This window comes from Balaenoptera physalus, assembly GCF_965194825.1.
Source record: "Balaenoptera physalus genome assembly, chromosome: 2".
Classification (NCBI taxonomy): Eukaryota; Metazoa; Chordata; class Mammalia; order Artiodactyla; family Balaenopteridae; genus Balaenoptera; species Balaenoptera physalus.
This window is the reverse complement of record NC_138883.1, coordinates 127,679,095-127,703,767: the sequence shown is the minus strand read 5'-3', so window position 1 is coordinate 127,703,767 and position 24,673 is coordinate 127,679,095. Positions and strand designations below refer to the sequence as shown.

The window sequence follows — 24,673 nt, the reverse complement described above, 5'->3', positions numbered from 1 at the left end:
GCATGTCTTCACCATGTTCATTCACCTTTAAAAGCCAATTTTATTTTTCCCAACACTGATTGCATTTGGCGTAGACTGGCCAGATTATGGACAGGGAGGGAATTTGTATTCTGTAATAATCTATTTTCAGGAGAGTGCTTCAAATTTCTTGAAACCCCGAAGGGAGAAAAACTCATTCAGGTCATTTCCCTTCCTTTACACAATTATCTTATTAAAAGGTTTATCCTCCTCCAGCATTTTTGAGCCCACACGACAAGATATGTTGCCGAGATAAATGACACCCTGCATAGCCCTGAACTAGCAAGGGACACAGCTGAAGTATTACTTAGAATGACGGATAGTTAAAGATGGGGAACTAAAACAGATACATCCATAATTCAGAAGTTAGCTGAGGAGAGACAATAGCTGGGAAAATAGTGAGTATTTTTAAAACACAATGATCACAATTTGTATTCTGAAAACTAATTAGAGTAACGTGTGGACATGTTACTTCTATGCAACATAAATGAGTCTGTTCGATTCTACTTACTGTTGACAATAACAGTGATGAGCCATTTAATTTATTTCCTGATGTTGGATCTTTGTGGATTCAGTTGTACTACGTATGTCGGGAGATGCCAACGTAAACCGATGCATCTAAAGTTAGGAATTAGGAACTGTGTCCTAGTGGACAGTTCTCAGCTGAAAACTTGTAAAAAGTATACAAAAATGTTGCAGAAACTGTTTCATGGTTACACCACATTATGCCATCCTCAAGACAGTCCTTCAGAATTTATTAATCCCATGGGAAAGATGAAAAATTGATGCTAGAAGAAATCAGGGGAGAGACACTTGATCCAGCCCAGCAGGGAGGTGAGGGAGTGCAGGCCATGGAAGAAAACATCGAGGCTGGAAGGGAGGCAGGAATGAGCTCCGTGCGGGAAATGGGAGAGGGGTTAAGAGGATCACAGGCTGGAAAGAGATAACAGCAAGGATGCAGTTGAAGAAGACAGGAGGCTGGGTGTTCCTAGATGGTGTGACACATAAAAAAAGTAGGCAAGGGCCAGAGACCACTTACCTCTCTTTGTCATCTGAAGGGGCTTGGACTTTATCCTAGAAGCAAGTGGAGTTTTCAAGGAGTTTAAGCCAGGGAGAGCCTTAACAGGCCTGCTTTACTCCAAAGTGGGAATAGCATTAGCAAATCCTAGATGCTACCTGCAGACCCCTTCCCCTTCCCCTTCCCCTCCCCCTCAGAAGAACCCAAGCGTAGGCAGTGTCAGGCAGCTCCCCACCTGTCCACAGCCCAGGGCTGGATGCAGAGGGGATGCTCAGTAAATATGGGCCAACTGGCTGAGAGAGGATGGGACTGATAATGGAGGGGAGCAAATAAACTGGTAATTACAACAAACGACTGATAAATCCATGCACAGCAGTGTATTACGTAAATATAAGTTGACTGCACCTTGATGAGGAAGCACAATGGTTACAACAAATAAAATATTGCTACATGTGAAAAAAAGTAGTGAGAAAAGAAATTCAGATACTTATAGTAAATTATCCCTTAAAGCAGAGCCCTCTAAACCATGAACAAAAATGGTGTCTAATTCAGTATCTTTTACCAGGAGAGCTGTCCTTGGGCAGTTACTCTGAACATCAGTGAGTTGCTGGATTCTGCCACTTAGACATTATTTAGCATTTAAGTGAGACAGGAAGAGGAGTCCTAAGATACCCAGTGACCCTGGGGCGCTTTATCAGATCACTCTGCTGCCCCAGGACCATGACAATGTGCATGGTGGAACTTTCAAGTCATGAAACCAAAGAGGAGCATACTACTATATGGTTTTATATTTAGTTGTTTTTTAAATCTCTTTCACTCAAAAACCACAGAGCTCTTCTGATATATGAAAATGACTTCTGAGGACCAAATGACATGAGGCTTTAGAAGAGCTGCCTTCTAAGAAAGAAGCATTTGTCCTTTGTATTATGCTGTTTCATTTGGAAAATTCACAATTCCTTATTTTTCCTTAAAGGAAAAATAAAATCTTTAGAATTGTGAATTCTGCTTGCCTGTTGCACATGACAAAGCCTTAGAACATCCCCTCCCAAGTGTTGTGTCATGTGAGTATGTAAGAGGGGCCCCCTGATTTTGAATGGGCTTGCCTTGCATTTTCTATAAATAGTGCAGTGATCTAGCTAGAGTCAGAGATCTGGGCTGGAAGCCAAGCTTACCCACTTTCTACCCATTTTCACCCACTTTCTTCCAATTTTCCCCCTCAGAGGATGAATGTGGTGCTGAATAATATTTCCAATGGCACCATGTATGGAAGGCGCTTTGCTGTGTTCTAGCACAAGAAAAACAAAGGACTAATTGGACTAAACTTACCCAGAAGGGCAAAGAGCGAGTCTTATTTATCTTTGCTCTAAGGTCAAGCACAATGTCTGACAATTAATGAGGAAATTAGTAACATTTTCTCAATCTTCTCTCTCCATGTAAATGCAGAATTGCTGCACACTTTTCATACTGGGTAGACTCTTTATGTAATTATGATGGGAAAACTGTGGTGACAATTGAATTTATGAACCTTGTGCAATGGTAATTTAGATGTATTGCTCAGTGAATAAATACCTTAAAGCAAGAAGGAAGTTTAAGAGTAATTTGTTCCCCTCCTTCATCGTATGAAAGAGGCAACTAAGACACAGAAAGATGATAAGACTGCTCCAATACTGCACAGGACATGCATCTCCAAACCCTCTGCACACTACACCACAAGGATTTTGAAATTCTATGCCTACTGGGACCAGTGTAATTCTATGTCTTGATACAGATAAATTGGAGAATGAGCCTCAAACTTGGAAAAACAGAGGGACGGGGCAGCTGGGGTAGTGTGAGGGTTGGCAAGCTGCAGGGCTCTAAATGAAACTGAGCCCCATGGAGACAAGGAAACAAGCCATAGACTAGGTGCATCCTATCAGAAATGTGTCTGCAACAATGCCCATGTTCTCTGACCATCACCATGAATAGGTATGCATTTCTCTCCTCGCCAAGAACACTACCCTTGTCTTGGTCTTTTTTAATCTATCAGTTGTTAATCTATCAAAACAATTGATAGAAAAACTAGATAGAAAATCAGCAAAGATACAGAAGAACTCAACAAAACCATCAAACAACAGGATCCAATTCATCCAGTAACAGCAGAATACACATTCTTTTCAAGTACCCATGGAACATTCACCAAAACAAAACATATACTGGGCCATAAGTTAAATAGTAACAAATTTAAAAGAATTTTGAACTCATACGGAATATGTTCTCTGATCACAATGGAATCAAACTAGAAATTACCAACAGATAACAGGAAGACTTCCAAACATTTGGAAACTAAAAACACACTTCTAAATAATCCATGAGGGGGCTTCCCTGGTGGCACAGTGGTTAAGGATCCGCTTGCCAATGCAGGGGACATGGGTTCAAGCCCTGGTCCAGGAAGATCCTTTATGCCATGGAGCAACTAAGCCCGTGTGCCACAACTACTGAGCCTATGCTCTAGAGCCCGCAAGCCACAACTACTGAGTCCGCATGCCACAACTACTGAAGCCCATGCACCTACAGCCCATGCTCTGCAACAAGAGAAGTCACCGCAGTGAGAAGCCTGTGCACCGCAATGAAGAGTAGCCCCTGCTCACCTCAACTAGAGAAAGCCCGCATGCGGCAATGAAGACCCAACACAGACAAAAAAAAAAATGAATAATTTTTTTTAAATATTAAAAAATAAATAAATAAATAATCCATGAGTTAAAGGGGGAAAAAATCTCAGGGAAAGTAAAAAATACATTGAACTGAATGAAAATGAAAATACAAAATATCAAAATCTGTGAGATACAGCTAAAACAGTGCAGAGAGGGCAATTTAGAGCATTAAATGCTTACATTAGAAAAGAATAGTCTCAAGTCGAGACTCTAAATGCTACCTCAAAAAAGAAGAGCAAAATAAACCCAAAGCAAACAGAAGAAAGTAAATAATAAAGATAAAAAGCAAAATATAATAAAACTGAAAATAGAAAAGCAATACAGAAAAATAATGAAACAAAAAGTTGGTTCTTCAAAAAGGTCAATGGGGGTTTCCCTGGTGGCGCAGTGCCTGATAATGCAGGGGACAGGGGTTCGAGCCCTGGTCTGGGAAGATCCCACATGCCGCGGAGCAACTAGGCCCGTGAGCCACAACTACTGAGCCTGCGCATCTGGAGCCTGTGCTCCCCAACAAGAGAGGCCACGATAGTGAGAGGCCCATGCACCACGATGAAGAGTGGCCCCCGCTTGCCGCAGCTAGAGAAAGCCCTAGCACAGAAACGAAGACCCAACATAGCAATCAATCAATCAATCAATCAATCAATCAATAAATAAAGGTCAATGGAACCAACCTCTAGCAACATGACAAAGAAAAAAAGAATGTTGACACAAATTACCAATATCAGAAATGAAGAAAGGAATATTATTATAGGCCCCACTGATATTAAAAGGTTTATAAAGGATTAGCAAATAGAATACAGCAATATATTAAAAGTTTTCAAAAAAGAGAATTATTAAACATGATAAGTAAGTGTGGTTTATCCTGGGGATGCAAAGCTGGTTCAGTATTTGAAAATCAACCATGTAATTCACCGTATTAGCTGTCTAAAAAAAAAAATCACATGATCATATTAACTGATCCAGAAAATGTATTTGGCAAAGTTCAACACCCATTCATGACAAAAAAAATATATTCTCTCAGAAAACTAGAAATAGAGGGAAATTTCTCAACTTGGTGAAGAATATATATAAAATATCTCTAGCTAACATTACACTTAATTGTGAAAAACTGAATGCTCTTCCTCTAAGATCTAGAACAAAGCAAGATGTCCACTCACACTACAACTATTCATGTAGCAGTGGAAGTTCTAGCCAGTGCAACAAGGTAAGAAAAAAAATAATAAAAGGTATACAGATGGGAAAGCAAGAAATAAAAGTCTCAATTGCAGGAGACCTGATGATGTACACAGAAAATCCCAAGGAACCTATCAAAAGCAAACAAACAAACAAAACTTCCTAAAACTACTGAGCTTGGCAAGTCAGAGGACACAACATTAACTTACAAAAATTAACCATATTTCTGTATACTAGCAATGAACACAGGGAGAAGGAAATTTTAAAATACAGTACCATTTACAAGCACTCCAAACCCATGAAATACTTAGGTGCAAATCTAACAAAATATATTCAGAACTTGTATACTAAAAACTGTAAAACACTGAATGTAAGGTATTGAAGAAGATCTTAATAAATGAAAAGACATACCCTGTCTATGGATCAAAATACTCAACACAGTAAAGATGTCAATTCTTCCCAAATTGATATAAAGATTTAACACAAGATTTTTTGTAGATACAGACAAGATAATTCTAGAATTCATATGAAAAATATGTATTATAAGAGCTAAAATAATTTTGAAAAATAAAGAGGTTGAGGACTTCCCTGGTGGCACAGTGGTTAAGAATCCACCTGCCAATGCAGGGGACATGGTTTCGAGCCCTGGTCCAGGAAGATCTCACGTGCTGCGGAGTAACTAAGCTCGTGAGCCACAACTACTGAGCCTGCACTCTAGAGCCCATGAGCCACAATTACTGAGCCCACATGCTGCAACTACTGAAGCCTGCGTGCCTAGAGCCCGTGCTCCGCAACAAGAGAAGCCACAATGAGAAGCCCGCGCACCACAACGAAGAGTAGCCCCCCGCAACTAGAGAAAGCCTGCACGTAGCAACGAAGACCCAATGCAGCCAAAAATAAATAAATAAATAAAATATTAAAAATAAATAAATAAAGAAGTTGAATTACTTCCACCCAATTCCAAGGCATATTACATAGCTGTAACAATCAAGACTGTGGGTACTGACACAGTGATAGACACATAGATAAATGGAAGAAAATAGATATCCCAGAAACAACCCACAGAAGTTGAGCCAACTGACTTTCAACAAATGTGCAAACATAATTCAAAGAGGAAGGATAGTTTTTTCAACAAATGGTAATAAGGTAACCAGATATCCATGAGCAAAAGAAAAAGAAACTTAGCTCTAAACCTCACACCTTGATTTTTTATAACAACTAACTCAAAACTGATAATGAATTAAATGTAAAACCTAAAATTATAAAACTTTTAGAAGAAAAAAGGAGAAAATCTTCAGGAACTAGGGCTTCATGAAGAGTTCTTAGACATTACTCCAAAAGTATGTTCCATAAAACAGTTAACAATCAGTAACTTGGACTTCCTCAATGTTAAAAACTTTTCCTCTTTGAAAGATCTTGTTAAAAGGATGAAAAGAAAAGCCACATGAGGGAAAAAATTTGAAAACTACATCTGGCCAAGGAATCATATCTAGACTACAGGAAGAACTCTTAACAAAGCAGGAGAAAAATAAATAAAACAAAATAATCCAATTTTTAAAGGGGCAACTAATATGAGGAGACATTTTGATGAAGAGGATATATTATTGGCAAATAAGCACATAAAGAAAATTTAATACCACTAACAATTAGGAAAATGTAGATTAAGACCACAATGAGATATCAACCTATTGGACATACACCTATTAGAGGAGCTAAAACAAAAAATAGTGACAATACCAATTGCTGGTGAAGATCTCTCACATAGTGATGGTGGGATAGAAAATGGTACAGAAACTTTGGAAAAGAGTTTGATGGTTTCTTAAAAAAAATTAAACCAACATTTATCATAGGACCTAGCAATCGTACTCCTGGGCATTTATCCCAGAGAATAAAATCTTACGTCCACGCAAATTACCTGCAAACAAATGCACATAGTCATTTATTTGTAATAGTCAAAACCTGGAAACAACCAAAATGTTCCTCAATAAACATTAATCAAACTTTTGTCTATCCATACCATGGAAGATTGCTTAGCAATAAGAAGAACAAACTATTGACACAGGCAACAACTTGAATGGATCCCAAAATCATTTTGCTGAGGGAAGAAAAGCCAATCTCAAAAGGTCACATACTGAATGAGTGTACATATGCAACATTCTCAAAATGACAAAAATACGGAAATAGAGACCAAATTAGTGGCTGACGGGTTAGAAATTTTGGAGGAGGGATAGCAGGAGGGGAATCTTCATGGTGATAAAACAGTTCTGCGTCTCAGTTACAGTGGTCATTACACAGATCCACACATGAAAAGATGATGTGGAGCCACGTACACACACTGTACCAATGTCAGCTCCTGGTTTGATACCCACGAATTGTGTGACTCTGCACTACCTTTGCAACTTCCTGTGACTTTACAATTATTTAAAATAAAAACTTTAAAAATATATTACAGTATGTTTCCTACTGGAATAACAAACATCAACACTCACTTCCAATATCAGGCCTCAGCTTCTTATCATATTCTCTTAGCAACTTGTTGAGAATAAGAGTCACATCTGTATCTTGGGATTTTGGAGCCAAGACCCACTTTTGGTTTGATGAAGAATCTTCATATTCATCCTCTTCCACCTTTCTGGATCTGTAATTATGGCACAAAGTATGACATATAAGTTGTAGCAATGGCTCCAGGAAGTGTCAAGCTTTGGCTCACCAAGCACCACGGAAATAGGTAGAAAGGCCCTAGTACACTCATCCTAACCAATAGATTATCTCTAAAATTAAAAAAGTAAAACAAAACACAAATAAGAAAGAATCCAACGAGAATGACAGTACTATTAACATAGCATGATGTTTTCATTAAATGTCACAAAATGATTCTATGTCCATATTAAACCATAGACATCATAACTCAATGCATGAAGGCTGACCAGCAGACAGTCAGCCTTCCTTGGATCAACCTTGAGAACCTCTGAAGGTCAAGGCACAAACATCTTGCCGTTTCCACTCCCCACTGCCAAGAACTCATTTTAGTTGAAGGTAAGAACAGCTTCTTCAGAATGCATTCACTGAAAATAGTTGAGTCTGACTCTGTGCTTCTCATGGAGACTAGCACCTTTGGTCTAGGCAGACACAGGGATACGAGGAGGTGGTATGCTTGGCCAGCACCCATGTGGGGTGCCAAGGAACAGTGATATTGGTTGGTAAACACCCTCTGGTGATTTTACATGCCTCCTACCACACAAACTGATTCATCTCTTACAAAGCAGGCTAATACAGACATTAAAAATTAAAACCTTTCTAATATGTCCTTACCATTTGGCCCTTTAATAAATGTGTCCAAATGAACACTGAGCATATCTGAGTCTCTCCTGAGCAGGGCTGAGCCTGACAGGCACCTCTCCTGGGTGATACATGCTCACAGGAGTACTTGAATGGAGAGGTCTCAAAACAACAAGCTAGCTTCCTTAGTGAGTGAGGCCATCTCAGCAACACAGCCATTCAGGCCTGAAAAGAGCAGAGTCTTCTCTTCAAAGTAGCACTTCCAGGGGGCCTGCCATTTACCGGGGAAAAAAAGCTCATCACACAAACAAACAAGCAACCTTCTTCCTTTATGGCTTGTCAGTGGTTGCACTGTAATGACTTTTTTTCTTCACAAAAGAGAACAAAATATAGAATAGAAAATTGCATTGAGGTTTATTTGTCCTGAGTATGAGCTCATTTCTGTTTAGCTTCCCAGATGGGAGCCAAAATGGCAACAACATCTCAGGGCAGTTGTGTTCTGGGATGTGTGTCTTTAAGTTAGTTTTTAGAATGGTCTAAATTATCTGTAATGAAAATGAAATAAATGAGAAAAATAAACTTTTTAAAGTTTATTATCTCTACTTTGTTTAAAGCCTCAGAATCATATATATATACTTACATAATATAATATTATAACATGTAACTATAATATATAACATCTGTATAATCTTACGTATGTGTCATATGTACGTGAGTCTTTTTGAGTGTTAACTAGCCTTAACATACATCAGAACGGTGCCAGTCTAGTCCTATATGAATATACACACTTACATGAGGTTTTGATAATAAGTATATGGCATATGTCTCAAAGATTGACATCTTTTAATTTTTTCCTTGGCTGATATTAAACTATAATTCTGTTTCTTGACTGGAAGTTTAGAATAAATCATCCATAGGAACTATAAGTTGCCATGGATTTTTTTCACACTGAATATTCACCATCAGTAGGAAGTTGTAAAATTTGGGACACGTATTCAAGAACTGATATGCTTCATTTCATTATTTGTAAGCCTGATGTTTTACAAATAACACTACAGAATTTTAAATGCAGAATATTTTATTTTATCAGGAATATCGTCAGGAATATTAATTTTATCATCTTAAAAAAAAGTGGGTGGAAGCAGGTTCTGCAGGACATGGATTGCTGGGAGCCAACCATTGCCCACAGGACCTGGCAATTCAGTCCACAGCAAAAGCACTTGGGAGACTATGGACAGAGGGACAGATCACCTGGGCAGGATCACATACAGCATCCTCAGGACTCCTTCCAACTCACCCACAGTGCGGTCCTCTCTTCCTCTGCTGTCTGTCTCTTCCCCTCCCCTCTCCTCCCCTCCCTCATCCCCAGAGACAGCTCACCAGCACAGACCAGACCATGCTCTCCATGCTCTGTATCTTCTCTTGCCCCAACACTCATATGTTCACAGAAGGAGCACACTAACACTTCATCAGTTCTCTGCATACACAGCCTTAGTTTCTGAAAAATACTTTGAGCTATGTCAATAACAGGTATTATAATGAGACTAGTTCTGCCTCTAGCAGTGAAGTGGTGATGAGAGGGTTTTCCTGAAATTGCATAAGCTCCTTAGCTCAGTGTAGGTGAAGGGGGAGACAAAGAAAGGAACAGCAGCAGCATCCTCTCCTGCCCTTTCCCCTTCGGGAGGTAAAAATGGGACACTCGCAGCTCTGTGGCTGGGTTGGGGGGGACAGCAGGCAGCACACAGGCAGCGATGTTCTGGGCCGACACTGGTCTCCTCCCAATCTTGATGCCATGTCAGTTTGCTGCAGGACTTCAGAGAATGAAATCGAAGCTTCCCAGTGCTAGTGCCGGACCACCAGCCCGAAGGAAAATCCTCTCTTTGACGAAAACCCAATCTCAGGGACTCACTAGAATGTGAATAAAACAAAAATGTTCTATTTTTCTAAATTCTAAGTGGGTTATATATAATCTTCATCAGTGTTCTGTTATCAGGATTGTTGGATCCTGAACACCATCATTACCTTTTTCTTAAAAACAAATTGGTGATGTACTGACAGCTCAGCCCTCATATGGTATTTTCATGTCTTACACATTCTCTTCAACTACAAGGGCAGAGACAAAGTTGGATGCATCTATAAACATAAAAAGGAGCTCCTAAATCTCAGAAAGCAGTTAGCCATCCGCTTATGGTATCACCAAGGTCCAGGTGGGACTTAATGCGTTTTAATGTAGAATAAGCTCCTCCATAGGTGTCAGAATGGGTTATTTTCTCTCCATGGAGCTGCCAAGCCATCACCATGGAGCACAACTGTCAGAGCCTTCTCTAGGGCTCTTCAACACCAGGGAGGCATGCCAGAGTGCAAATGAGAACCCTCTCAGAATTAATAACAGTTTTGAAAGGTGATGCTGGACATCAGATTACTTTACATGTCTGTAAAACCCATTCAAAGAGCAAAGACACTTTCAAAGGAGAGGTATACAGCAATAAAATTTGGATTTAAAACTTGGATTTTTTTCAACTGATATGCAACCTCTATTATCAAGGCCATGGAATCAACCCAGACATATTAAAGTTGTTACATCTGCCTTGGCAAAATGAAAGGATGAAGAATCCCCAGAGATTGTATGTGTGTTTAGGAATCCCTAGACACCTGAGCGCTTCAAGTTAGACACCCAGATACCTTCCTACTAAGCACATAAAGTAATGAAGACAATAGCGGGTTTCCTTCTAACATGTATCTATAGATCTAAACAGCTGATTATCTAACCCTGAACTGCAGGTCACTTCATCCAGTCGGTGGCAGTAGGAAGGTTGATTCGATATAACCTCAGATCTGTATACGGCCTGGGACCTCTACATTGTGCCTGGTGTTGTCTGCTTCTAAACAGAGATACATCCAGGCATGCTCAACCTCAGAGAGCGCACTTCCATCTCCCTTCCCAGCTCGCTCCTTAGACAGGAAGAAACTTCAGTTGAAGGCCCAAGGAGTGTGCGGCCTGATTGGAAGAGCTGCCATGAGTCTGCCTTCCCCAGCACACACAATCTGCCTTTCTCACTCTCAACTCTTAGCAAAGACCAGCAGTGTGCGGTAGGGAGGGCCAGGACTTTCTTCCTCAGGGTCTGTCAAAGGTAGGGAGGGAGAACTATGACCCATTCACATTCACATCTTGTAGGATTTGTTAATGCACCTTCCTAGTTCTTTAGTACTTCACAAATGTGAATGAACATGCAAGACCTCCAGATATTGCCTGCTAACAACTGCAGGGCTTATAGCCCACAGGAAGGCTCTCTAGTTTTCTACCTCCCAGATCTAGGAAACGAAGATGTGTCAAAACAAAAGTGTTTTGGGGGTAGGGATGCCCTGAGATTCCTGGGGTGGTGAGCGGGATGGGAGGAAGGGAGCTGCTCTAATTTGTAAAGCACAGGGCAGTCTTCAAGTTCTGGGCCAGAGATCTAGCCCGAGACAGAATTAAAGGAACCAAACCCAGAATCTCCAGTTATATTCACAGCAATAGTGTTTAACCCCTCTAGTCCCACTGTCTTTCCACCCTCATGAGCCATCTTCATCTCTTCCTGGAGCATTTCTAAGCTCCCATTAGGTGGTTGGTGTCCTGGGAGGAAGGTTGGGGTATCTATGGTGAGGTAATTTCTTACAGTTACTAGGTAGAAAACATTATCACTTTCAACATGCTTGCTTTATAGGGGTAGGTTTGTGCATGCTCCCGTGTGTGAAAGTGGCTCATGTAGAAGGGGTGCATATGTGTACTGTGCGTGTGCTCGCAGGACCTGGGAAGGAAATCCTTTCTGAGAAGCAGGGCTCTCAGCTGTCCACCTTGCCCCAGTCCTCCTCCACCTGCCTCCAGTCCGGCTGCTCCTCACAAAGACCGGTTTAAACTGGGCAGGTAGGAAACCGTAACTCCTGGGTCCTGGGAAATTTCAGTGATGGAAATGATACAGAATGTTGCTGTGTGTGTGTGTGTGTGTGTGCGCGCGCGCGCGCGCGCACAGCGCTGAAACACTTGGGGGAGGGGTAGGAGGTAGATAAGGAGGTAGACACAGGCTTTCCCCTATGATGTTGGTTTTCAAAACCTCTTAAAACCACCAGATCCTAAAAGCTTCAGGAGAAGAGCCCATTAATCTCAGAGTCCCCATGTTTCAGGCTGCAGAGAAGGCTGCAGTCGCCCAGCCCTGAGAGGCAGATGGCCATGTCCGGGGTAGATGGGACAGGTAGGGTGCCGGCCGACTTCCCGTCTCCTCCCCGCGGCCCTGGCAGGATATGCCGCAGCCCAGACGAAGGACGGCGGGGCGCGCCGGCGACTCGGGGCCGGGGGACAGCGCCCCCCGCCGCCCTCCCTCCAGTCTCGGAGCCTCCGGAGATGCGGAGCCCGGGCGCCACTTACCGTGCGTGCAAGCCCGAAAACAGGCAGAGGAGCAACAGCAGCTTCGTGGCCATGGTGTCGCGGAACGTGGGGCGCAGGGTCCGAGGCCTCGGGCCGCGCGCGGCTTCCTCCGGGGCGCGGGCCTCGCCTCTGCCGGTTCTCCGCGCCCTCGCTGCCTCCGATGTCGCCGACCGTGGCGCGACTCGGGCGCCGGGCCCCCGCGGCCGGACAGGTGCGAGCTCTGGCGGCCGGCCGCGCCCCCGACGGCCGGCGGGTCTGCTCGCGGATCCGCCTGGCTCACGCGGGACACCCGGCCCTCGCGGCGCACCACCCCCGCCCGCGCAGCGGCGCCGGGTCCGCGCAGCCAGCAGGCTGGAGCAGGTGGGCGCGGGCGGTCCCTGGCCCAGAAGACCTGCGGCCCCGCAGCAGGCCACCCCGCCCTGAGCCGCGAGCCGCGCCGCGCGCCGCTGCCAGGGCGGTGGGCTATGCGCGCGCTGTGCGGCCGCCGTGTGCTCCGGGGTGGGGGCGGAGAGGCGGCCGCTACTCTGGCAGCGACTCCGAGGAGGCCCCGGCTGGGTGGAGTTCCCCCAATTACACGTTTGACAATGCGCGAGGCGAAGAAAGCTAGGTTGAAAGGACCCGTAGTTTGAGCCAAGAAGGGGGCGGGGCCCGGCGGGGGCGGGGGCGGGGAGGCTCAGGGATCCGGCCGGGATCCTGAGGGAGGGCCCCGGGATAGGCACTCGGTAGTCCGAAAAGAGCCCTCGAGCCCGACGGGATGCCCTCCTCCCCGCAATTCAACACTAGGTAGCGGTTCTCCGTGCTCCCTGACCTCCCAGAGCGTCCCTACCTAGGCGCCCTGGCGAAGGAGCGAGACGGTCTGCTGAGAAGCCCTTCCTTCGCACACGTCGTGCTAAATCGACTGAACCTCTTCCTCACACTGCTGAGATTCTGCGAGGAAAAGTGGCTTGCTGGGGAGTATTTGGAAAAAAGCACCCCCGATGTGTACCTTTCGCACACAGAGAGCCTAATACATACCAATAAACAGCAGTGGTGAAAAAGGGTGTTGAAGGTAGGAGACAAAGATCCCTACCTAGATAAAAGAGCAAAAGACGTTCCATGTGGTTGAACTATGAAACGCACTTCATTCAATAGCTTTTCAAAGACTCACAGACTGAAAATTGCATTTATGTTTTCATTAGTAATAATCATTAAGAATGTTAGTCTTTCACTATATAAGAATTACAGTGTCAGAGTACCTTAGAATACATCCACTAAGAAGTTGGCTTTTATGTTGGAGAAAAAAAGATAGTTCTTAGAAAGTATTTTTTTATTTTGAACTACTATTCATAGAATTATAAAGGTGTGATGTTTCTTTAATATATTGTCAAACAGCTTTGTTCACAGGATATATGCAAGGGTAAGTTGAAAATTGCCTGGTGCTTCCCTCTTATTTCTGGGTTCACCAACATGAACGTGGTCATGAAGTAGACTGAAGTTGTTAGTGATGAGGATATATATATACATATATATATATATATATGTATATATATATACACACACACACACATTAACAGTGGAGCTGTGGCCTTCTTTGCATTGCCATCTTCCTGTCTCTATCTGTCTCTGTGTCACCTTGAGCTTGCTCCAGCTCATCCCTTCCCAGGACTCCTTCTGACATCCTCCCCTGCCTTCCACATCTCTCTCACTCAGGTCCTGACACTAAGAAGCCTTCCAACATTCCTACATTCTGCCACTTTCAACACCTTTAACACTTCTCCCAGCTTCAGGGGAGTATAAGCCTTTATCATACTCTGTCCTAATCTTTCATTTTCTCTATCACACACTGCAATTGAGCACTTTAAAAATCAGTTAGATGGAGACTTCCCTGGTGGTGCAGTGGTTAAGAATCCACCTGCCAATGCAGGGGACACTGGTTCCGAGCCCTGGTTGGGGAAGATCCCCCATGCTGCGGAGCAACTAAGCCTGTGTGCCACAACTACTGAGCCCGCATGCCACAACTACTGAGCCCACATGCCACAACTACTGAAGCCCGCACACCTAGAGCCCATGCTCTGCAACAAGAAAAGCCACCGCAATGAGAAGCCCGCACACTGCAACAAAGAGTGGCCCCCACTCACTGCAACTAGAGAAAGCCCATGTGCAGCAATGAAGACCCAATGCAGCCAAAAATAAATAAATAAATTTATTTTTTAAAAAATCAGTTAGATAATGACATCATTCTTTAATTGCTTATGGAAATATGTCAAGTCTCCACATACTTCTTATGTGCGCTGCAAGAAAACTGCATGTAAAAAGAAACAATTCATCTATGCCTCAATTTTAAACACAGTAATAGGAACTTGGGTAAAATAACAGACATTGATAACATAATAGAGGCCCAGGGCTAATGTGAAAGTTTTATATAAATGAACTAATTTTAACTCTCACAATACTATTCCCATTTCAAAGATGGAGAAAACACACAGAGAATTTAAGTCATTTCCCTAAGGTCAGACAGCTAGGAGGTTGAGGACTGGGAGTTAACACCCAGGTAGCAGGCTCCAACATCTCTTAATCACTATGCCATACTACTTCTCAGATGAATAGGAGCTCAGTAAACATTTGTTGTTTGGTTCTTCAAACAAAGTTTCAGATTCCTTGCTGTATTCTTTATTATTTGAGCATGAGTACAAATGCTTACAAGTTGTTTGTAATAGAACAGACTGATACTTGAACGTTTTTGCAAATTATCCATATAATGAGAAGTGTCCAATGAAGTTTTTACAACACAAACAGTGGGAAAGAAAATGTGATGCTCTTTTTACATCCCTTTGTTGTTTAGTCTTTTCCTTTCTTGCATATTTTCAATCTGTTGTTACCATGAATGAGTGTAGCATGATCTCTTCTGGCACTTGGCCCCATTTATTAGACTTAGTGGGTCAACTTGATAGAGTTGAACATTTTACCATAGAAAGCCCCCCTTCCCATGGTGCTGCCTGGAACAAGATTTTTTTTTTTTTTTTTAAAGCTAAATGAGTTGAGGAAAGGCAAATTCAAAGCAAGCTTTCTGGGCAGAAGTGTGAAAGCAAAATTCAAGGTCAAGAATCTAGAATCTTCAAAAGAAAAGCTTTCTGGCTTATTTTCCTGCCTGGCCCAGCTTGACCGAGGGAGGGTGGGGGGAGCAAATAGAGAGGGAGGGAGGCAAGGAGGAGGGGGAAAAGAAATGCTTTACGGAGCATGCGCAGTGCTCACTCTCCTTTTTTTTTTTTTTGCCTCTGTCCTCTCCATCTTCAGCAGTAGAGAAGCTGACAGTTCGGTTCCACTTGGCGCCCGGCATTTGCATTCCATTCCCCAAGTTCTCAGGAAAGGGTAAATAAAAAGTAACCTAAGAAAGAGGTAAAGGTTGGAGCACATGCACTTCTGTGAATATCGAACATCCTCTAGCTATGCTTGCTGTTTGTTTAGAGTACTGGCATCTGATTCAGACTCAAGGTTTCCCGGGAAGACCTGGGCTGGCTGCTGCGTCTGGCAGGAGGAGGGAGCCCGAGAGGGCGGCGAGACTGACTGCCTGGACTAGGGATCCTCTTGGCGGCTTCTTCAAGAAATACCTCTCAGAATTCCTTGCCTGGCCTCACTTCACCTCCTACAGGCGCGAAGGAACTAGCGAGCTGTGGTGCTGAATAAAACTGAACTGCTGCATCAGTTGATCTTATTCTTTATTGCTTCTGGGTTTTCTGTTTGAATAAAATCTCTTCCACTCTCAAAACTTTACTTCTGAATTGTATAGTGATGTTTCGTGGTTAAAAAAAAAAAAACTTTCTCTTCTCAACTTTTAAATAATTTTATTATCAAGGGGTAATACACATACAACAAAATGCACTCGTCTGAAAAGTATGGCTCAGTGAATTTTTACGTATGTATATACCACATGTATAAGAATAACATGTGTCTATTGTCCAGATTAAGATACAGAACATTTTTCCGGTGCCCCCTCCCGGGCGCTGAGCTAGTTTCACTGCCACCACCGACCCTGGTAACCACTATTCCATGTTCCATCACAACAGACTGGTTTTGCCTGCTCTTGAATCTCACATAGACTCGTGTAGTGTGTTCTATGTAACCTCTGGCTCTCATCCTACGTAATGTGTTCCGGATGCATCCATGTTGCCGCAGGTAGCAGGCATCCATTACTTCTTATTCTGCCATGGTATTTCACTGTGGTATTCAGTATAGCACACAATATTTAGCTGACATGAACATATTCGTACATGTCTTTTGGAGGGCATATGTGCTGATTTCTCTTGGTTATCTGACTAAAAAATTTTTTTAGATCACAGGGAAGGTGTATGTTTAGTGATCATAAACATTACTAAAGAGATTTCCAAAGTAGCTGTATCCATTACCACCTATTGGCTCTGTATGAGCTCCATACATAGCCGTGAAATGTGGCCTTGTCATTCTTCTTGATTATAGCCATTCTGATATTTCATTCTGGTTTTAATTTCATTGAGCTCCTTTCAAAGTCTTGCCAGCCATTAAAATATCTTCTTTTACGAAGTATCATTCAAGTCTCTTCCCCATTTTTAAACTAGGCTGTTTGTCTTCTTTTTATTTATAGAAGCTTCTTGTATTCTTGATATGAGTCCTTTAATGTGTGTGATGAATAGCTTCTCTCAGTTGATGGTTTGCCTTTACTTTCTGCAAATAGTCTTTTATTAACATTATTGCTTTGCATCCTATTTAACAAATCATTGCCTACCCAGAGGTTATAAAAATAGTCTACTATGTTTTCTTCTAAAAGCTTTAATAAGAAAACTCCTTTTAGGTCTAGGTTTCATTTCTAATTAATTGTAGTGTCTGATTTTATTTATGAGTCAATGTTTATTTACTTCCATACTGATATAACCAATTTCTCTAGCATGATTTATTTAAAACACCATCTTTTACCACTCAACTTGTATAAATCAGGTGACCATATATGAATGCATTTTTTTCTGAGCTCTGTTCTCTTGATCTATTTGTCTAAACTTGCATCATTACCATGTTTTTTTATTTCTATAGCTTTAAAATTGTTCTTAATATCTATTTCTTAGTACTCTGAATTTATTCTTTTGGCTGTTCTAGGCTCTTTGCAGTTCCATATGTCAGCTTGTAAAGTTTCCCCAATCTTCGAAAACTACTTAATATGAAATATTCACAAGTTTAAAAAGAAATGTATAAGAATAATACAAAAATTTCCATATAGTATAATCTACAGTCCAGAGTCTAATTTTGTTAATTGCTCCAATTACATCTTTAATATTTCCCCCACATAGTCCAAGATTCTATTCAGATGACACAATTATTGTCAGTTATTGTGCCCTTTTAGTGTGACTTTAATCTAGAGCAGTTCCTTGGCCTTTCATGATCTTTCATAACATCATGACAATTTCCGTAGCGGCAAGTGATTTTGTAGAATGCAGCGCAGTTTGAGTCTATCTGCTGTTTCTTCCTGATCAGATTCAGGTTATGTATTTTTGGCAGAGATACAATGTAAGTAATGTTGCTTTTCTCAGAACATCACATCGGGGGCACTTAATGCTGGTTTGTCCTACTATGGGTCATGTTGATCCCTTGGTTAAGTTGGTATCTGCCAACCTTCTCCCCTGTGAAGTTGCTTTTTTTCATTTTATATTGTTAAATATTCTTTGGAGGGAACTCTTTAAGAATATTTAAACATTTTAGTTTTAGCTTTCATTGGTGATTCTTGCCTGCTGGTTGTAAAAAGGAGATTTGCTAACTTGGTTGTTTCTTCTGCATTTATGAGTTGGTATTATATTGTGAGGAAGCGCTTTCCCTCCTCCTCTCTTACTATTTTTAGTATGGACTCATGACTTCTTGTCTTACTTAATACATTTTAGTCCATTACTGTTCTTATTTACTGTTATTCTCAAGTTATCCAAGATTTAGACAGTAGGGGCCTCTTCAAGCTGACACCTGACTCCTTTTAGCATATCTCCAATGTATTGTTGAGCACGTCCTTACTTTCTTGTACAAGAAGATTTTCCAGGCTCACTCATAATTTCCTTTTCTCAGCCCTTGAATCCATACTTTCTCCCTGGTTCTTTTAATTAAAAATAATATTTAAAAAACATGATCTAACTGTTATTAAAATATCATTGCTTTGAACTGAGGTGAGAAATGGTATCTCAACATAGTTCTAATTTGCATTTTTCCTGTTATGAGTAGTATTGAACATTTTAAAATGTTTATGGCCATTTTAAATTTTAGCAAGTTATCTTTTCATGCCCTTTGTACATTTTTCTATAAGATTTCTTCATATCTTGTCTTCAAATTTTGAGAATTTATATTTTCCCGTGGTATATGTTGCAAATAGTTTCTTCCCACTTGTCATTTTTCATTTGATTTGCTTGTATTTTTTGCATCATGCAAATTTAAAAATTTTTTTCTGTAGTAAAATTTATCAGTATTTTATTGCATCTCAATTTAAATACATAGTTGGAAACCTTCCCCCTACACTCAAGTTATAAAAGAATTCATTCATGATTAATTCTGATCATTTTTTACATTTATATCTCTAATCCATTTGGAGTACATTCTTGTGTGTTACGTGACGCATGATGCTATTTTGACATTTTCCAGATGGTTATCCAGATCTACCCACACTACTTATTCAAAAGTTCAACTTTGCCGTACTGATTTAAATACTTTATCATATACTAAATTTCTATATGTACCTAGATCTGGTTTTGAATTTTCATTTAATTCCAGTGGCTGCTTTACTACTAATATGTATCACCATTTTAATTATAAACACTTTGTACTATGTGTTAATATCTGTTTGGACCAGTGTTAGCTCTTAGTTTTCTTGGTCAGTATTTTCAAGTATTCTCACATATTAATTTTTCCAGATTAACATTATTCTCAACTTGTATAGCCTCAGAAAAAAAAAAACTTTTTTCATGTTTTATTGGAGTTCTATTACATGGATAAATTAACTTAAGGAGAATCGACATCTTTATGATGTTCAGTTGTCCTTTACAATAACAAGAAATATTTTTTCTATTTGTTCATGAGTACTTCATATAAGGTTTTCATATTTCTTGTTAAGTTTATTTGTAAGAATTTTATCTTTTTATTTCTATGGTAAATGGTGTTTTCTCTTCCACAGTGTCCTCTAATTGGTTATTATTCATGCATATAAACGTTTCTGTTATTTTTATATTATTTTTATATCCTGCTTGCTTTCTGAATTCCCTTGATGTTTGAGTTAATTGATCATTGATTCTCCAGTGTTTTCCAGTTTTATTATCACATTATCTACAAATAGAGGTAGATTTATTTTAATGTCCTCCAGTTTTATGCCTCCAGTATGCCTCCTTTGTCTAATTCCAGTAGCTAATACTTTAAGTATGATGATAAAGAATAGAGGAGGGCTTCCCTGGTGGTGCAGTGGTTAAGAATCCACCTGCCAACGCAGGGGACATGGGTTCGAGCCCTGGTCCGGGAAGATCCCACATGCTGCAGAGCAACTAAGCCCATGCACCACAGCTACTGAGCCTGCGTGCCGCAAGTACTGAAGCCCGTGCGCCCTACAGCCCATGCTCCACAACAAGAGAAGCCACCACAATGAGAGGCCTGCACACCCCAACGAAGAGTAGCCCCCACTCGCTGCAACTAGGGAAAGCTCGTGCACAGCAACAAAGACCCAATGCAGCCAAAGATTAATTGATTAATTAATTAATTAATTAATAAAAGAATAGAGGAAGTAGTGGAGGAAATTTCTTATTCCAAATTACAGTAGAAAGTTCTCTAGGGTCCCTTAATGAGAGAGAGACAGATAAACAGAAGGAGGAGAAAGGAGATACCCATAAATAATTATTTTGAAGTTTTTTTCAAACAAATCAGAAATGGGTATTGAAATTTATCATATTTGCAGCAACAATGGAGTTACTCAAATGATTTTCCCCATAGGTGATTAATAACTGAATTATATTATTGAGTTTCCTCATATTGAACAGTTCTTACACAGTTGAAAATAAACTTGGAAGTTTTTCTTCATTTTCTATATTTTGAAACAATTTACTTAAACTGGGATTCTAAGGTCTCCAAAAGTTTAGAATTCCCCTGTGAAGACATCTGGGCTGTTTGATCCTTATCACCTACCCCAGACTGCGAGCCCCACCTATAAGTCTTCTCCTAATTCCCCAGGGAACGGGGGTACAGTTCTTGAGGTGCTAGCTGGCTGTGTTCCCTCTTTGCCTGGCAAAGAATAAAGGTACTCTTTTTCTTTTTCCTCCAAAACTCTGTCTCCATATTTCTATTCAGCATTAGTGCACAGAGAGCCAAGATTTTGGCATCAACAATAGCTAGAAAGATTTTGGTTCCTAATTCTCCTTGACCTTAGACTCTGCTGGTCTAGAGGTCTCAGTTCCAAAGGGAGGAATGCTTCTACCTGGGGACATGACAAGGATTCCATTGAAAACAGAGATAAGACTGGCAACCAGCCATTTGGGACTCAGGCCTCTGAATCAACAAGCCAGGAAAGAGACTGACTGTGCTGGCTGGGTGATTAACCCTAATGACCATGGGGAAATTGGACTGCTGCTCCACAAGAGACATTAGGAAAAGTATACCTAAAATACAGGAGATCTCTTAAGGAATCTTTTAGTATTTTCATGTCCTGTGATTAAAGCCAATGGAAAACTTCAACAACACAGTTCAGCAGAAACCCACCAGGAATGAATCTGGGTCAGCCTATCACGCAAAACACCATGACCAATTGAAATGCTTGGTGAGGGTAAAGTGAATATGAAACAATTAGTGGAAGGAAGTATTTGTAAATACCAGCTATAACCATAGGGCCAGTTTCAAAAAAGAGGAGTCTAACAGTTACGAATATTTCTTCTTTATTTTGGTGTGAATATGTTTTTGTATGTATACAAATATTGTTGTTTTCTTCCCTCTATTATCCCCTTATCTAATATAAAGGATGTTAATAATAGTTAATTTTATATCTCATTATTTAAGTTATAAGATATCAAAAGATGAGTGTACAGCACCAAAAGACTTTGTGTTCTCTTCTGGGGAAAGTGTTAGCATGTTTTGGGTTGTAGTTAGGTTAGTTGTATCATTTTAAGCAGAAATATAACTTTGTTACTGTCTTTATTTGGAGGTTAAATATGATTTGAGAGATGTGTATGGGTGCCAAGTTGACAAGGGGAAGACTGTGGTGGCATTTTGATTTGTCTACTTGGTTAGGCTACTGTCCCCAATTATTCAATCAAATATAAATCTAGGTGCTGTTGTGAAGGAATTTGTAGATGTAATTAGAATCCCTAATCAGTTGACTTTAAGTTTAGGACATTTTCCTCAGTGGGCCTGACCTAATCAGATGTAAAGCCTTAAAAACTGGCTTGAGACTTTCTGGAGAGAGACAGAGAGACATATGGAGAAAGAGAAAAGATTCCCACCTGTGGGCAAACATCTTTGGCCTGTGTCCCTGGAGTTCCAGACTGCTCCCGATGGTCCCTTCCTACTGGCCTGCACTGTAGACTTTGAACTTGCCTGGCCAGCTCCCATAGTGTATGAGCAATACATATGTATGTCTATCACATATATCTATATATTTACAGATCTATATCTATATCTCCTACTGGTTTGCTTCTCTGCTTTACTGCTGAAGAATATAAAATCATTAACTATTAAACATTTGGAGGTACAGAGGTATACTGTTAGTTTCAGTAGCAAGATAAAAGGGTCACAAAAATATTCAAACTACTTTCTCTCACAGACAATGCTCAGGAAGTCAGAAGAAGAGTGGTTTTGAATGACTACATTTACATTGCCTTTGACCCTGTCATGCCCAGATACTTCAGTTAGAATACTTCTTTTTTTTTTTAATGGTCCTTCATTGCATTTTTTCAAAGCATGCAATTTTATTTATGTATTTCTGAACTTTAAATTTTTTTCTAATAGAGCATGTTCTTATTAGTTATCTATTTTATACATATTAGTGTATATATGTCAATCCCAATCTCCCAATTCATCCCAATTAGAATACTTCTGCTAAGAAACTCCCCTCCATACAATCACGCTCCATTGGCTCACTCCTGTAAGCAAAAACAATAGGTGAGAAAAGTGGAAATTTCTTTTCCCCTGTCTTATTTACCTTGTGAAGATTTTAAGATGTTTGAGATTTGGCATGGTATACATTTCTAGTAAAGCATGGAACTTCCAGAAAGATCTTATGATTAGAAATTAACCATTTTAAAATGTCAAGTATTCCCAAGGCCAAGACAAGGTCAGTAGCTGTATGCAACAAAAGGGTAAAGCCAAGCTCTTCTTAAAAAGTTCCCATAGCCCAGCTTTTGTCATGTGGGTTTAATAAAAAAATGTAAAAGTCCTGATGTAATCTATGTTTTTAAAATGGCTTAAAATAGGGATGGGGCATAGTGGAATTTAAAATTAATTCATTTGAAAATAAAGTGCATGTTTTCTGAAATGCCCCAGTTTAAACTGGTCTAAAAAAGGTGCTGCAGACTCAGAGTTCACAGGATGAGTTAGGTTTCACTCTGGAGATGACTGAAGCAGAGGGAGCAGGAACTATGGGGAACTGTATAGTGGATTCCCAGCCAAAGGCAGAATGAACACAAGCCTTGAATTCGCTCAAGTCAGTTTTGATTTATGCCTGTTTTCCTAGTGTAATTATCAGTCTTGAGTCCTCTTAAAAGTGTCCTGGTTTAAACAATAAATTCCTAATTTAATTCCATTATGTTTTGAGAACATACTTTATATGATTTTAATCTCTTTTAGTGTATTTAGACTTGTTTTATGATACAGAAAATGCTCTATCCTGGAGAAAAGTACAGGTGTACTTGTAAAGAAGGTGTATATATTCTGCCATTGCTGAGAGAGTGTTCTATTAATGTCAGCTAAGTCAAGTTGGTTGATAGTGCTGTTCTTGTCTTCTGGCTCCTTGCTGATTTTCTGTCCAATTGTCCTATCAATTACTGAGAGTGGAGAATTGATGTTTTCAACTATTATTGTTGAAATGTCTATTTCTCCTTACAGTTCTGTCCGTTTTTGCTTCATATGTTTTGGGACTCTGTTGTTAGGTGTGTATCTGCTTTGAATTGTTATATATTCCTGATGAATTGACTGTTTTATTGCTATAAAATGTCCCTTTTGTCTCTAGTAATCTTTTTATATTAAAGTTATTTTTCTGATAATGGTATAATCTTTCCAGCAGTCTTTTGGTTACTGTATGCATGCAGTACTTTCAACCTATTTGTGTCTTTGAATCTGAAATCTGTCTCTTATTGACAGCATATAGTGGGATCTTTTTTTAAAATTTAGTCTGATAATCTCTACCTTTTGATTGGAATACCAAATACATTTTTTAACACAATTAACATAATTATTGATATGATTGAATTACACGTCCTGTTTTGCTTTTTGTTTTCTTATATCCTCTTTGTTCCTGTGTTACTCCTTTTCTGCCTTCTTTGGTGTTAGATATTTTCTAGTGCACCATTTTAATTCCTTTGATGGATTATTTACTCTTTTTTTTCTTTTACTTATTTTCCTAGTGGTTGCTCTGGGGAGTATTGTTCTTACCTTAAAACAATATAGTTCAGATTATTACTAATTTAATTTCAATAGTATACAGAAATTTTGTTCCAATATAGGGCCCTGTCATCCCCTCACTGTGATATTATTATCCTACAAATTACTGCTAATAAAGTCAACAATACAGTTTTATAATTATTATTTCCAATAACTACCTCTTAAAATCAGTTAACAGAAGAAAGAGTAAAAACTATATTTATATTTCCTATTATATTTACCTATGTAATTACTTTTACTGGTTTTCTTTCTTTCTTTGTATGGATTCAAGTTACCATCTAATATCATTTATTTTCAAGCTGAAATACTTCTTTTGATATTTCTTGTAGGGTAGGTCTGTTATAGATTAATTTACTCCATTTTTATTTACCCAGAGATGTCTTTATTTCAACTGCCTTTTTGAAGGATAACTTTGCTTGATATAGAACTTTTGACCATTATTTCTTCAATAATTTTCTTCTTTATCTCTCCTCTCTCCTTCTAGGA

At 40.1% G+C, this 24,673-nt stretch overlaps 1 protein-coding gene across 1 annotated transcript in view; it reads right to left on the bottom strand.

Moving 5' to 3' along the window:
* GABRG3 (gamma-aminobutyric acid type A receptor subunit gamma3) overlaps positions 1 to 7,395 on the bottom strand; it is a 575,951-nt gene extending 568,556 nt beyond the window's left edge. The window contains exon 1 of the mRNA XM_082450223.1: positions 7,389 to 7,395. The gene's annotated coding sequence lies outside the window, so the exon portion shown is untranslated. The remainder of the gene's footprint in view (positions 1 to 7,388) is intronic.
* Between the last annotated feature and the right edge of the window lie 17,278 nt (positions 7,396 to 24,673).